Source organism: Oncorhynchus nerka, linkage group LG21 (assembly GCF_034236695.1).
Source record: "Oncorhynchus nerka isolate Pitt River linkage group LG21, Oner_Uvic_2.0, whole genome shotgun sequence".
NCBI classification, from domain to species: domain Eukaryota; kingdom Metazoa; phylum Chordata; class Actinopteri; order Salmoniformes; family Salmonidae; genus Oncorhynchus; species Oncorhynchus nerka.
The window spans coordinates 24,772,517-24,785,542 of record NC_088416.1 but is presented as its reverse complement, the minus strand read 5'-3'; the positions used below and the strand labels follow the sequence as shown (position 1 = coordinate 24,785,542).

The window sequence follows — 13,026 nt, the reverse complement described above, 5'->3', positions numbered from 1 at the left end:
GGGTCTTTGACAATTTTTAGGGCCTTCCTCTGACACCACCTGGTGTAGAGATCCTGGATGGCAGACAGCTTAGCCCCAGTGATGTCCTGGGCTGTACGCACTACCCTCTGTAGTGCCTTGAGGTCAGAGGCCGAGCAATTGCCGTACTAGGCAGTGATGCAACCAGTCATACTCTCGATGTTGCAGCTGTAGAACCTTTTGAGGATCTGATGACCCATGCCAAATTTAGTCCCAGGATCCTTAGCTTAGTGATGAGCTTTGAAGGTACTATGGTGTTGAACGCTGAGCTGTGGTCAATGAATAGCATTTTCACATAGGTGTTCCTGTTGTCCAGGTGGGAAAGGGCAGTGTGGAGTGCAATATAGATTGCATCATCTGTGGATCTGTTTGGGCAGTATGTACATTTCAGTGGGTCTAGGATTTCTGGGATAATGGTGTTGATGTGAGCCATTACCAGCCTTTCAAAGCACTTCATGGCTACGGACGTGAGTGCTACGGGTCTGTAGTTATTTAGGCAGGTTGCCTTCGTGTTCTTGGGCACAGGGACTATGGTGGTCTGCTTGAAACATGTTGGTATTACAGACTCAAGCAGGGACATGTTGAAAATGTCAGTGAAGACACCTGCCAGTTGGTCAGCACATACTCGGAGCACACATCCTGGTATCCGTCTTTCCCCACAGCCTTGTGAATGTTGACTTGTTTAAAGGTCTTACACACGTCGAGCGTGATCACACAGTCATCTAGAACAGCTGATGCTCTCATGCATGCCTCAGTGTTGCTTGCCTCGAAGCGAGCATAGAAGTGACTTAGCTCGTCTGGTAAGCTCCTGTCACTGGGCAGCTCACGACTGTGCTTCCCTTTGTAGTCTGTAATAGTTTGCAAGCCCTGCCACATAAGACAAGCGTCGGAGCTGGTGTAGTATAATTCAATCTTAGCCCTGTATGGACGCTTTGCCTGTTTGATGGTTCTTCGGAGGGCATAGCAGGATTTCTTATAAGCATCCTGGTTAGAGTCCCGCACCTTGAAAGCTGCAGCTCTACCCTTTAGCTCAGTGCATATGTTGCCTGTAATCCATGGCTTCTGGTTGGGGTATGTACGCACAGTCACTATGGGGACGAGGTCCTCAATTCACTTATTGATAAAGCCAGTGACTGATTTGGTGTACTCCTCAATGCCATCGGAAGAATCCCGGAACATGTTTCAGTCAGTGATAGCAAAACAGTCCTGTAGTTTAGCATCTGCTTCATCTGATCACTTTTTTTATAGACCGAGTCACTGGTGCTTCCTGCTTTAATTTTTGCTTGTAAGCAGGAATCAGGAGAATGGAACTGTGGTCAGATTTACCAAATGGAGGAGAGCTTTGTCCGCGTCTCTGTGTGTGGAGTACAGGTGATCTAGAATTTGTTTTCCTCTGGTTGCACATTTAACATGTTGATGGAAATTAGGTAGAACTGATTGAAGTTTTCCTGCATTAAAGTCTTCGGCCACTAGGAGCGCCGCCTCTAGGTGAGTGGTTTCCTGTTTGCTTATTTCCTTATACACCTGAGCGAGTGCGGTCTTAGTGCCAGCATCTGTCTGTGGTGGTAAATGAACAGCCACAAAATGTATAGCTGAAAACTCTCTAGGCAAGTAGTGCGGTCTGCATTTTATCACAAGATACTCTACCTCAGGCGAGCAAAATCTAGAGGTGTCCTTAGATTTCGTGCACCAGCTGTTATTTATCAATATGCACAGACCGACCCCCCGTCTTACCGGAGTGTGCTGTTCTATCTTACCGGTGCACGCCGGTATCTTACTCGCCTTCTGTGGATCCTTACGAGGCATTCCGCTCTGTGTCCTCTGTACCTGCATCTCTTCCTCTTGCAAATAACTGGGATGTTGGCCTTGTCGGGTGCTTGGAGAATGTCCTGTGTGTCCTGCTTGTTGAAGAAAAAGTCTTTGTCTAATCCGAGGTGAGTGATCGCTGTCCTGATATCCCGAAGCTCTTTTTTTTGCCGTAAGATACTGTTGCAGAAACATTATGTACAAAATAAGTTACAAATAACGTGAGAAAAAAACACATAATAGCACAATTGGTTGGGCTGCTGCCATTTCTTCCGGCGCCATTTTAGAAGAAGGCACCGGAACGAAACGGGGATATGGAACGAAACGGGGATAAACATACCTGAATTTGTCCAATAGAAACTCATGATGGGTATAGGTCAAATTAAAGTATCATGTAGGAGCCTAAACCTATCGCTGTTACATTGAACTGGGTGATTGGAATATACAGTATATGACAGTCATCCAATATGCTGTAATAGAAATAAGGCCATGTCCATTAAAAAAAGAATCATCCTCCCTCCTCTTAAACGTCACCGACTGCCACTGCATGACATAAACATGACCATGTAACAGCCTTTACCAGCTACATAGCTGAGGCAACATTTTCCTCATCCCAAAGCTTTTGTGGACTTCAACTTACTCATCTAATCAGAATGGCTTCATGCCATTTTCATATTAACATTTACCTAGTTTATCTGCTATCTTATCAAACCTTATCCGCTTGCATAGTAAATCATTATTCCTAATTCCTTTTGCGTTTTGTGGTTATGCTTTATTTGAATCCACTATTCAAATTATTGCGAAATGATTGAATCGTGATTACATTTGCATATTTTGTAGCCATTTCAGAAGCGTAAATGATGCACTCCCGGCTGGGTGTTTTTATCAGGGACCAATCACACAGCTCCTGGGTTAGTCATGTAACCTACAGCCTGGTGTCTCTTCGCACCCTCAGATGAGTGTGATGATTCTCTGCCTGCCTGCCCTGTGGTGCGTTACTGCTTACACAACACTGGATCATCCACACCTCACTTTACATATCTGGGACACAACAACCATACACAGCCATACACTGCATTTCATTATTAGCACAGGGATCATATGTTCATAGACATTAAGTCATGATTCAAATCCTGACCTATTATTCATTTATTTCTGCTACAGAGTCATATTGAGTGAACTCGTCTTTGGGACAGCTTTACACTGTGGACTACAGTATTATAAGAGTGAACTCATCATTGGGACAGCTTTACAGTGTGGACTACAGTATTATAAGTGTGAACTCATCATTGGGACAGCTTTACAGTGTGGACTACAGTAAAATAAGTGTGAACTCATCGTTGGGACAGCTTTACAATGTGGACTACAGTATTATAAGAGTGAACTCATCGTTGGGACAGCTTTACAATGTGGACTACAGTATTATAAGAGTGAACTCATCGTTGGGACAGCTTTACAGTGTGGACTACAGTAAAATAAGTGTGAACTCATCGTTGGGACAGCTTTACAGTGTGGACTACAGTAAAATAAGTGTGAACTCATCGTTGGGACAGCTTTACAATGTGGACTACAGTATTATAAGAGTGAACTCATCGTTGGGACAGCTTTACAGTGTGGACTACAGTATTATAAGAGTGAACTCATCATTGGGACAGCTTTACAGTGTGGACTACAGTATTATAAGAGTGAACTCGTCGTTGGGACAGCTTTACACTGTGAACTACAGTATTATAAGAGTGAACTCATTGTTGGGACAGCTTTACAGTGTGGACTACAGTATAATACGTGTGAACTCATTGTTGGGACAGCTTTACACTGTGTACTACAGTATTATAAGAGTGAACTCATTGTTGGGACAGCTTTACCGTGTGGACTACAGTATTATAAGAGTGAATTCAGCATTGGGACAGCTTTACAGTGTGGACTACAGTATAATAAGTGTGAACTCATCATTGGGACAGCTTTACAGTGTGGACTACAGTAAAATAAGTGTGAACTCATCGTTGGGACAGCTTTACACTGTGTAATACAGTATTATAAGAGTGAACTCATCGTTGGGACAGCTTTACACTGTGTAATACAGTATTATAAGAGTGAACTCATTGTTGGGACAGCTTTACCGTGTGGACTACAGTATTATAAGAGTGAATTCAGCATTGGGACAGCTTTACAGTGTGGACTACAGTATAATAAGTGTGAACTCATCATTGGGACAGCTTTACAGTGTGGACTACAGGAAAATAAGTGTCAACTCATCGTTGGGACAGCTTTACACTGTGTACTACAGTATTATAAGAGTGAACTCATCGTTGGGACAGCTTTACACTGTGAACTACAGTATTAGAAGAGTGAACTCATTGTTGGGACAGCTTTACAATGTGGACTACAGTATAATAAGTGTGAACTCATCATTGGGACAGCTTTACAGTGTGGACTACAGTAAAATAAGTGTGAACTCGTCGTTGGGATAGCTTTACAATGTGTACTACAGTATTATAAGAGTGAACTCATTGTTGGGACAGCTTTACATTTACATTTACATTTAAGTCATTTAGCAGACGCTCTTATCCAGAGCGACTTACAAATTGGTGCATTCACCTTATGACATCCAGTGGAACAGCCACTTTACAATAGTGCATCTAAATCTTTTAAGGGGGGTGAGAAGGATTACTTTATCCTATCCGAGGTATTCCTTAAAGAGGTGGGGTTTCAGGTGTCTCCGGAAGGTGGTGATTGACTCCGCTGTCCTGGCGTCGTGAGGGAGTTTGTTCCACCATTGGGGGGCCAGAGCAGCGAACAGTTTTGACTGGGCTGAGCGGGAACTGTACTTCCTCAGTGGTAGGGAGGCGAGCAGGCCAGAGGTGGATGAACGCAGTGCCCTTGTTTGGGTGTAGGGCCTGATCAGAGCCTGGAGGTACTGAGGTGCCGTTCCCCTCACAGCTCCGTAGGCAAGCACCATGGTCTTGTAGCGGATGCGAGCTTCAACTGGAAGCCAGTGGAGAGAGCGGAGGAGCGGGGTGCGTGAGAGAACTTGGGAAGGTTGAACACCAGACGGGCTGCGGCGTTCTGGATGAGTTGTAGGGGTTTAATGGCACAGGCAGGGAGCCCAGCCAACAGCGAGTTACAGTAATCCAGACGGGAGATGACAAGTGCCTGGATTAGGACCTGCGCCGCTTCCTGTGTGAGGCAGGGTCGTACTCTGCGGATGTTGTAGAGCATGAACCTACAGGAACGGGCCACCGCCTTGATGTTAGTTGAGAACGACAGGGTGTTGTCCAGGATCACGCAAAGGTTCTTAGCGCTCTGGGAGGAGGACACAATGGAGTTGTCAACCGTGATGGCGAGATCATGGAACGGGCAGTCCTTCCCCGGGAGGAAGAGCAGCTCCCGTCTTGCCGAGGTTCAGCTTGAGGTGGTGATCCGTCATCCACACTGATATGTCTGCCAGACATGCAGAGATGCGATTCGCCACCTGGTCATCAGAAGGGGGAAAGGAGAAGATTAATTGTGTGTCGTCTGCATAGCAATGATAGGAGAGACCATGTGAGGTTATGACAGAGCCAAGTGACTTGGTGTATAGCGAGAATAGGAGAGGGCCTAGAACAGAGCCCTGGGGGACACCAGTGGTGAGAGCACATGGTGAGGAGACAGATTCTCGCCACGCCACCTGGTAGGAGCGACCTGTCAGGTAGGACGCAATCCAAGCGTGGGCCGCGCCGGGAGATGCCCAACTCGGAGAGGGTGGAGAGGAGGATCTGATGGTTCACAGTATCGAAGGCAGCCGATAGGTCTAGAAGGATGAGAGCAGAGGAGAGAGAGTTAGCTTTCGCAGTGCGGAGCGCCTCCGTGATACAGAGAAGAGCAGTCTCAGTTGAATGACTAGTCTTGAAACCTGACTGATTTGGATCAAGAAGGTCATTCTGAGAGAGATAGCGGGAGAGCTGGCCAAGGACGGCACGTTCAAGAGTTTTGGAGAGAAAAGAAAGAAGGGATACTGGTCTGTAGTTGTTGACATCGGAGGGATCGAGTGTAGGTTTTTTTCAGAAGGGGTGCAACTCTCGCTCTCTTGAAGACGGAAGGGACGTAGCCAGCGGTCAGGGATGAGTTGATGAGCGAGGTGAGGTAAGGGAGAAGGTCTCCGGAAATGGTCTGGAGAAGAGAGGAGGGGATAGGGTCAAGCGGGCAGGTTGTTGGGCGGCCGGCCGTCACAAGACGCGAGATTTCATCTGGAGAGAGAGGGAGAAAGAGGTCAGAGCACAGGGTAGGGCAGTGTGAGCAGAACCAGCGGTGTCGTTTGACTTAGCAAACGAGGATCGGATATCGTCGACCTTCTTTTCAAAATGGTTGACGAAGTCATCTGCAGAGAGGGAGGGGGGGGAGGAGGATTCAGGAGGGAGGAGAAGGTGGCAAAGAGCTTCCTAGGGTTAGAGGCAGATGCTTGGAATTTAGAGTGGTAGAAAGTGGCTTTAGCAGCAGAGACAGAAGAGGAAAATGTAGAGAGGAGGGAGTGAAAGGATGCCAGGTCCGCAGGGAGGCGAGTTTTCCTCCATTTCCGCTCGGCTGCCCGGAGCCCTGTTCTGTGAGCTCGCAATGAGTCGTCGAGCCACGGAGCGGGGAGGGGAGGACCGAGCCGGCCTGGAGGATAGGGGACATAGAGAGTCAAAGGATGCAGAAAGGGAGGAGAGGAGGGTTGAGGAGGCAGAATCAGGAGATAGGTTGGAGAAGGTTTGAGCAGAGGAAGAGATGATAGGATGGAAGAGGAGAGAGTAGCGGGGGAGAGAGAGCGAAGGTTGGGACGGCGCGATACCATCCAGTAGGGGCAGTGTGGGAAGTGTTGGATGAGAGCGAGAGGGAAAAGGATACAAGGTAGTGGTCGGAGACTTGGAGGGAGTTGCAATGAGGTTAGTGGAAGAACAGCATCTAGTAAAGATGAGGTCGAGCGTATTGCCTGCCTTGTGAGTAGGGGGAAGGTGAGAGGGTGAGGTCAAAAGAGGAGAGGAGTGGAAAGAAGGAGGCAGAGAGGAATGAGTCAAAGGTAGACGTGGGGAGGTTAAAGTCGCCCAGAACTGTGAGAGGTGAGCCGTCCTCAGGAAAGGAGCTTATCAAGGCATCAAGCTCATTGATGAACTCTCCGAGGGAACCTGGAGGGCGATAAATGATAAGGATGTTAAGCTTACATTTACATTTACATTTAAGTCATTTAGCAGACGCTCTTATCCAGAGCGACTTACAAATTGGTGCGTTCACCTTATGACATCCAGTGGAACAGCCACTTTACAATAGTGCATCTAAATCTTTTAAGGGGGGGGGGTGAGAAGGATTACTTTATCCTATCCTAAGTTGGTTGTAATATTTGTCATTCTGATGAACATGTAAAGTGTTGATTTTATTCTTTGCATTTTTCGAGACTGGCTTTGGCACAAGTCTTTGCTATACCCCAGATCTCAAATGACAGATGCAACCCCCCAAAAATAAAACAATTGAATAAGACTTGGAAAACTTACTGGTTGTGCTCGTTTGGTTGAAGGAATTACAGGACACTGATAGTAGAGACGAAATGGTAAACCCTGGCTTTGGAGTAACAATGGTGTCTACCACCAAATGGTGTCTACCACCAAAAACGTAGGCGAGTTTGATCATCAAATTTGCAAACAGCTTCACAAAAAACAACATTGGCTTCTGAAAGGGGAAACACAAGGTAATAGCAGTGATGGTCTGTGTGACCATAAAAACATACCTCAGACTAAAAGCACCAACACTGGGTCTGGTGGTTCCTACAGTAGAAATGAACCTCATTGGCCAACAGATTATTTTTGTTTGGAAATTAGGTTTGACGCCAAGGCTTTCTGAAGAACATTAGGCGACTTAACTCGTTAAAGTCAACGATAGCGCAAAAGGTCAGCCGAGCATTCAGACAATGAGTAGCCCTTAGGTGCCACTGGTCCTGGAGAGAGAATAACAAAGGCAGCACTGAAGATCTGGTGGCACCTTCCACTGAGGTCACAGGATGTCCATTCCCAGGACTTATCTAGTGTTACACCACTCTATTGTGACACAAAACACTCCTCTGGCCTCCCCTCTCAGTCAGGTTACCACCTCTCTTGGCCTAAGAGGTTTCCAACTCTTTACAGCAGTGCACACAGTCCTACTGCACCTTTCCCATTCTCTGTGTAGTTCATCTTTCACTGATTTCTGAGGGCAGCGGGAGAGAAGCCACAAACACCAGCGCAATGATCCCTTTGTTTAGAGGAAATAAGATGTACGCATGTGTAACAAGAATACTGCCAGTACTTTCAGTGAACTGTAATTACTATCCGCCCCAACCCTATTTGATATTATCTGATTTCCAAAGCATTTTACTGCTGGTGAAAATGATTTAATCCCTCCTCCATGCACCACGGACTCTCGTATGTTAGCCAAAACAACAAAAAGGAAATACTGTGTATAGCCACACAGGTTGAGAAACGCAATGGAATTAGCGGCAAAACATTAAAAACCAGCAATGTTAACCGAAAATACATTTGACAGGTCAAGCTCGGTCTATAGGTTCATTTTCATAATTTAGTGGAATTAAATTGGCACCGCATATAAAGTATAGTTAGAGAGGAATATTACCTAGCAGCTCCCCAGACAGCTGGTTGCCACTTGAAGCAAAATTCAGACCTTTGCATTTAGAAAAGGTGACCTTTGCATTTAGAGTGAAAAGAGAGTTGAGTCACTTAAACAGCATCGTATTTTCTGTTGGTCACATCAATTCTACTGTTTGGAACGAATTAACCGGGGTTAGTTAGTAGGCAAAAAAAATGTACATCCCTAATTCAAACAAGATAGGCCTAAATGAGTGGACTTTGTAGATGTATAGCCTAACTGGCAGGCCAGTTCTTTGTTTAGTAAACCTGTTCTCTCAGTCAGTTGATTATTTTTGAGTGTGCCTATTGTATGTAGGCATGTACACACTTTTTCAAAGCCCACCAGAACATGTTATGTAACTCATAAGCCCGACAAGGAGTTCTGGCTATCAGAGTTATCAAATCAATAAGTCGTCCACTGCAGCCCGCCCAGCGAGAGGACTAAAGAAAGATTATGAAGTCTGCTGCTGAACACTTGGCACAGTTAAAAAAATTAAAAATCCTACCCTTGTCCTTGAACGTCAACTCATCCTAATACTGAAGACGTGTGGAGAATTGAATGAGGAATGACGGCAGCTTTTCACATGCAATTAACTGAGGGTGTTCACTTCCACCTGCTAGCCCTTTGAAAAATTAAAGAACCTGGCCAAACAACCGAGCAGTGAAGTAGGAAATTCAATTTTTTTCATAACACGAGTCGAGCCAAAAAAGTATACATCAACGGAAACATTGTGTAATTCCAAAAATGCAATGTTAAGTGGATGTATACTGCTCATAATTTATGGCGTTTGACACGGTCCACTGCCGGGGGAAAAAATAAAAATCACACGAACAAGTGATTAATGCACAAAATGGGAGTCGTTCCTGAGAAACTAATACTTCTTAATGAAGCTTCAATCATCGTCTATTTGCCCTTAAAGAGCTTGCTAATATATAGCACTGCCCAATAGTGTCCATTTGTCAGTGGTCCAGTTATTATTCCAAAAACTACAGATGAAGTTTCAAGGGTACAAATCTGTAATATATAAAAAAAAAAATGTCTCTAGATCACAGATCACAGTTCGCTTGCTGTGAACATCTAGTACCCAAGGTCGCCAGTTTGATATTTCATAAGAGTACGCTGAAATAAGGGGTACTAGACTTACCAGGACACGGAAGAAGTAGAGGTACTCGGCAGCCCCAGAGTAGTTTCCACACTCGTACTGGAACTTGGCATATCTGTACAGAGTGTCCAGGTACTCCTGACGGAAGCTGGTAACTGTGACAGCATGGAATTCAAAGGAGGCGATAGACAGATGGGTAAGGGGAGAAAGAGAGAATGACCACTTGGGAGAGATGAGGATCCCGGTGCCACCACCCCGCTGACCAGAAGCTCTCGGGGTGTGCGAGAACACGTGGGCGGACGAAGAGAGAGCAGTAGGAGTAGCAGTGTTATCTGTGGTGATCCATGTTTCCGTCAGTGCCAAGAAGTCGAGGGACTGGAGGGAGGCATAGGCTGAGATGAACTCTGCCTTGTTGGCCGCAGATCGGCAGTTCCAGAGGCTACCGGAGACCTGGAACTCCACGTGGGTCGTGCGCGCTGGGACCACCAGATTAGGGTGGCGCTGGCCACGCGGTGTGGAGCGTTTGTATGGTCTGTGCAGAGAGGAGAGAACAAGGATAGACAGACACATAGTTGACAGGCTACAGAAGAGGCTACGCTAATGCAAAGGAGATTGGAATGACAAGTGGACTACACGTCTCGAATGTTCAGAAAGTTAAGCTTACGTAGCAAGAATCTTATTGACTAGAATGATTAAAATGATACAGTACTGCTGAAGTAGGCTAGCTGGCAGTGGCTGCGTTGTTGACTTTGTAGGCTAGCTGGCAGTGGCTGCGTTGTTGACACTACATTAATCAAGTCGTTCCGTTGAGTGTAATAGTGTCTACAGTGCTGCTATTCGGGGGCTAGCTGGCTAGCTAGCAGTGTTGATTACGTTACGTTGCGTTAAAAGAACGACAATAGCTGGCTAGCTAACCTAGAATATCGCTCTAGACTACACAATTATCTTTGATACAAAGACGGCTATGTAGCTAGCTATGTAGCTAGCTACGATCAAACAAATCAAACCGTTGTACTGTAATGAAATGAAATGAAAATGTGATACTACCTGTGGAGCTGAGTGCGGAAGTTCTGTGGACTACAGTAAAATAAGTGAACTCATCGTTGGGACAGCTTTACAGTGTGGACTACAGTCAAATAAGTGTGAACTCATCGTTGGGGACAGTTTTACAGTGTGGACTACAGTAAAATAATTGTGAACTCATCGTTGGGACAGCTTTACAGTGTGGATGGATCAGACTTATAAACATTGGTTATATAAACACAGAGCATGCGCAGACCAGCTGGCCGGTGTGTTTACAGACATATTCAATCAATCCCTATACCAGTCTGCTGTTCCCACATGCTTCAAGAGGGCCACTATTGTTCCTGTTCCCAAGAAAGCTAAAGTAACTGAGCTAAACGACTACCGCCCCGTAGCACTCACTTCCGTCATCATGAAGTGCTTTGAGAGACTAGTCAAGGACCATATCACCTCCACCCTACCTGACACCCTAGACCCACTCCAATTTGCTTACCGCCCAAATAGGTCCACAGACGATGCAATCTCAACCACACTGCACACTGCCCTAACCCATCTGGACAAGAGGAATACCTATGTGAGAATGCTGTTCATCGACTACAGCTCGGCATTCAACACCATAGTACCCTCCAAGCTCGTCATCAAGCTCGAGACCCTGGGTCTCGACCCCGCCCTGTGCAACTGGGTACTGGACTTCCTGACGGGCCGCCCCCAGGTGGTGAGGGTAGGCAACAACATCTCCACCCCGCTGATCCTCAACACTGGGGCCCCACAAGGGTGAGTTCTGAGCCCTCTCCTGTACTCCCTGTTCACCCACGACTGCGTGGCCACGCACGCCTCCAACTCAATCATCAAGTTTGCGGACGACACAACAGTGGTAGGCTTGATTACCAACAACGATGAGACGGCCTACAGGGAGGAGGTGAGGGCCCTCAGAGTGTGGTGTCAGGAAAATAACCTCACACTCAACGTCAACAAAACTAAGGAGATGATTGTGGACTTCGGGAAACAGCAGAGGGAACACCCCCCTATCCACATTGATGGAACAGTAGTGGAGAGGGTAGTAAGTTTTAAGTTCCTCGGCATACACATCACAGACAAACTGAATTGGTCCACTCACACAGACAGCATCGTGAAGAAGGCGCAGCAGCGCCTCTTCAACCTCAGGAGGCTGAAGAAATTCGGCTTGTCACCAAAAGCACTCACAAACTTCTACAGATGCACAATCGAGAGCATCCTGGCGGGCTGTATCACCGCCTGGTACGACAACTGCTCCGCCCACAACCGTAAGGCTCTCCAAAGGGTAGTGAGGTCTGCACAACGCATCACCGGGGGCAAACTACCTGCCCTCCAGGACACCTACACCACCCGATGTTACAGGAAGGCCATAAAGATCATCAAGGACAACAACCACCCGAGCCACTGCCTGTTCACCCCGCTATCATCCAGAAGGCGAGGTCAGTACAGGTGCATCAAAGCTGGGACCGAGAGACTGAAAAACAGCTTCTATCTCAAGGCCATCAGACTGTTAAACAGCCACCACTAACATTGAGTGGCTGCTGCCAACACACTGACACTGACTCAACTCCAGCCACTTTAATAATGGGAATTGATGGGAAATTATGTAAAATATATCACTAGTCACTTTAAACAATGCTACCTAATATAATGTTACATACCCTACATTATTCATCTCATATGCATACGTATATACTGTACTCTATATCATCGACTGCAGTCGACTGCATCGACTGCATCCCACTTTAACTATGCCACTTTGTTTACATACTCATCTCATATGTATATACTGTACTCGATACCATCTACTGTATCTTGCCTATGCTGCTCTGTACCATCACTCATTCATATATCTTTATGTACATATTCTTTATCCCCTTACACTGTGTATAAGACAGTAGTTTTGGATTTGTTAGTTAGATTACTTGTTGGTTATTACTGCATTGTCGGAACTAGAAGCACAAGCATTTCGCTACACTCGCATTAACATCTGCTAACCATGTGTATGTGACAAATAACATTTGATTGGATTTGATTTGATTTGGTGGGTGTAGGCGATGCTAAGCACGCAGGGAGAAACAGAGCGCTGTAAAAGCAGTGACAGTGACGGATGATGAGCCCTTTGGAAGAGGAGTTTAGGCAGTGCTTTAGGACAGTGGCACTCTCTCACTCCCACCTCCTCCTCCTCTATTTATCAACCAGACCTTCCCTTTATTTCTCTCTCCTTTTCCTTTGACTTTCATCACCCCTTCCTCTATTGTTCTATTATCTCCTGCGCCACCTTCATCCTTGACTTTAAATTCTCTCTCCGTGGCCACGTGTGGTCAACACATCTACAGTGTCGGCATAGGTTTAAATCCGGCCTACTTACTGCCCTTTTACCCAGCCTCTCTCTACCTTTCCCACTGTCATAATCTCTCTAGCTGTTAAAG

The 13,026-nt window shown here is 46.1% G+C and overlaps 1 protein-coding gene across 1 annotated transcript in view; it reads left to right on the top strand.

Annotated features, from left to right (window-relative positions):
• Positions 1 to 13,026, top strand: part of LOC115103501 (SRC kinase signaling inhibitor 1-like) — a 93,127-nt gene that overhangs the window by 50,774 nt on the left and 29,327 nt on the right.